Genomic DNA, 2,956 nt, shown 5'->3' with positions numbered 1-2,956 from the left:
CTCTTCGAGATAGTGCAAACAACCCCATATCAGCAGCCAGAGGCAGCACTCAGTGTGAGCACTGCCTCTGGCTGCTGATCTCAACCACATACACCAAGCCAAATAAACAACACAACCCAAAAACAACCAGATCCATCAAGTGCTCACCTCCCCCAAAAGACACAAACTTCAAAACCCAACCAACCTGACAAAGCTAACTCCAGCAGAGAAAGATTGTTCTCACTTAACTCCATTGCTCCAGCACAGGATCTGCTGCACACATTCAAACCTGCAAGAGAAACACATCACCCTCACACCCAGTCATAAACTCCATCCCAGTACAACACACAAGGAAGGAATCCAAGATACAGCTCACCTTGCTCCAGAGACAAAACTGGAATCCTCACCACTGGCAAAACCGCTCACATACTCCAGCCTTCAACCCGCAACAAGATCAATCACAGAGCCACACAAAACAGAAACACCCCACTTCCCTACCACAATGAATCCATCTCAACTGCTCCTTAGACATTTCTTCTCTTCCAGTCACTTGGAGATGACATCTGGAACAAGCTGTTTCATCACTATATAATCAACAAATATCACTGTTAAGTTCAAAATAAACAAGAGCTAGGCAAAGCACATTACAATAACAAAATGATAATAGATAGAATGCTTACCCATATCCTGGGCTCACTTACCAAACTCCAGCACAGCAAACCTCCAAAAGAGATCCTTCCCCCCCAGCAGCCAGCTCTTAAATGGGTCTAGGAAGGATGGAACCAGGCTCCACCCCTTCCTGCAGGGCAGATGAATTGCCTTCACCTGTGCTCCTGTGGCCCACTCATTGCTCACCTCAAGTGAGCAATCAGAGGTTCAGGCCATGACTCAGCATTCTCCATACAATCGCCTTTCCAGAAACAGAGATAAGGCCGTCCTTCTTGCCCTTTCTCAAGGCTGCAGCACCATCAGCTATCCTCCAATCTTCAGGCAGTTTCCTATAGGAAAGATCAGAACCAACATGAGAGCCACTAGGCTGTTGCCTCCACCAGCTCCCTCAGCACACAGACATCCCATCACAGCTCAGGGATTTGCTGGCACCCATTTTGACTAACAGATCCCTGACCAGTTCCTCCACAATCAAGAGAAAGCCACCTGCCCTCCAGAATCCAGGGTTCCCAATGAGCAGTCTCAGCAGCGATCACTCAGGCCAAAAAGGCATTCAGGGCACCTGCCTCAAAAAGCAGAGACCCACACATTCTCTACTCTCCTTTTTTCCTGTTGACAAACTTACTAACTTCTGTTGCCCTGACCTCCCTCCCAAAGGGTCTTAGCCTTCCTCATCCACCCCTGCGGGTCTCCTGCCATTCCTACACAGTTCCTTACACTTCAGGATGCACCACACCTGAGTATGGAGCAAGGAACACTCCAGCATCGACAGCTGCTCGCAGGACCCTTTCCAACACCCAAACCCAAGGGAAACCTCCAAGTAAGCCCCTTAAGAGAACAAACTTGGCTCCCTCAAAATCCAGTGTTTCGAAACTATCCATTGCTTTGCATCTTCCACACAAGATCCTGAACGCTACCATGCACAAGGCCGCCCCTGGTCTTCACAGCCCCCAAAAAGCCCTCGCACAGTAGGGATATGGAGTTCCAGCAGCAGCCCTCTCCTCAATGGCTCCTTTATCTCTTGCAAGAGATAATTTTCACCTTCAACACATCACAGGAACCTCCTGGAACAAGCACACAGCTGGAAGGGTGGTTAAAGACTACCATGAGAACTAATGCCCACAGCTGTGAGGCTACTTTCAGCTGTGTGCAGAAGGTCTCATCAACTTCCTCATCCTGGTCTGCAACAAACAGCCCCAGTGACATTACCCACACTTACCTGCCTCTTGAGCCTCACATGCAAGCACTCCGCTAGTTCTTCCTTCATCCCTAGGCAGAGCTCAGTACATTCCCATTCTCCCACTGGAAGAGCAGCTCCACCACCTTGCTTACCTAGGTCTGTCTTACCTAGAAAGAAGAGAGCCATCCACAACAGCATTCCAATTACACAAGCTGCCCCACCAGGTCTCCGCACTGGAAACATCGTGCTCCTAAAATTACACATGAAGGAAATAAAAGAAAACACACGGTCCCATCCTGCTCGCTCCCACCACTGGAAACGGGAGGGTGGAGGCACCCTCAAAACCCTCCTCGGGAGCTGAGGGCACCCCGGGTCGTGCTCGGTCTCAGGCAGCGCCGTGCCAATCCCAAAGACACAGAGGCAGCCGAGCAGCAGCCCTACATAAGCTCTAAACAGAGAGACCTTACCAGGTGACTCCCAGACACTCACCGCTTCTACGAGCACACCGCTTCGAGCTGAAGAGAGGCTCCGCCGCAGTCCTCGCTCAGCCTGCAATAGGAGAAAACTCACGTTTCAGCAGCCCTTCGCGTTGCTTCTTACTCCCGGGAGCACCGATGCTGTAGGAATACGGCACCGTCTCGCTCCTACCGAAGAGAGCTCGAAGAACTGAAGCACCCGCTAAAACCCCCTGGGAAGGGGGAGCTGAGAGCACCCCGGGGCTGCACTAGCTCCCTCCGAAAAGGCGAGGGGAGCGATGCAGCGGCGTTACGTGGCTGCAAACGTAACGGGGTCCGACAGCCCGGAGACCTCCTGACGGCTCCCGAACGCTCATCGCCTCCACGGTTCCCTTACTACCAGAACTGCTCACCGGTTTGGGCTGAGCCTGACCGCGAGAGACCTCACAGCAACCTGAAACAAAACGACACACAAAACGACACAGCGAGAGCGTTAAACGAGAACGTTAAAGAGAATCCCAAGGCTCCGTTTTAAAAGCAGCCTCCCCGTACCGCTTCTCAGCCCCAGCAGCGTTAGGAGCGGACAACGGAACGGAGCCCGCTCCGTCTCCCGCGGAGGTCCGCAGGAACTGCCCCGTGACTGCCGGCAGCCTCCGGCGGAGCTTAAGAGGCT

At 52.4% G+C, this 2,956-nt stretch overlaps 1 long non-coding RNA gene across 3 annotated transcripts in view; it reads right to left on the bottom strand.

The window, feature by feature from the left end:
- Nucleotides 1-2,933, bottom strand: part of LOC104911940 — a 7,748-nt gene extending 4,815 nt beyond the window's left edge. Inside the window, exons 1-8 of one of the 3 annotated variants that reach the window (XR_002117091.2) lie at nucleotides 2,836-2,933; nucleotides 2,697-2,737; nucleotides 2,318-2,377; nucleotides 1,868-1,995; nucleotides 835-977; nucleotides 681-746; nucleotides 356-563; nucleotides 185-268 (exon numbers count right to left, since the gene is read on the bottom strand). This is a non-coding gene — a long non-coding RNA (uncharacterized LOC104911940). Of the gene's footprint in view, nucleotides 1-184; nucleotides 564-680; nucleotides 747-834; nucleotides 978-1,867; nucleotides 2,079-2,317; nucleotides 2,378-2,696; nucleotides 2,738-2,835 lie in introns of all 3 variants that reach the window. The other 2 variants (XR_002117087.2, XR_794284.3) reach the window with 2 other exon arrangements.
- Nucleotides 2,934-2,956: the final 23 nt, after the last annotated feature.

This window comes from Meleagris gallopavo, chromosome 8, assembly GCF_000146605.3.
Source record: "Meleagris gallopavo isolate NT-WF06-2002-E0010 breed Aviagen turkey brand Nicholas breeding stock chromosome 8, Turkey_5.1, whole genome shotgun sequence".
In the NCBI taxonomy this organism is placed as follows: Eukaryota; Metazoa; Chordata; class Aves; order Galliformes; family Phasianidae; genus Meleagris; species Meleagris gallopavo.
Note: the sequence above shows the minus strand (reverse complement) of the source record. Positions and strands in the feature narration are given on the sequence as shown.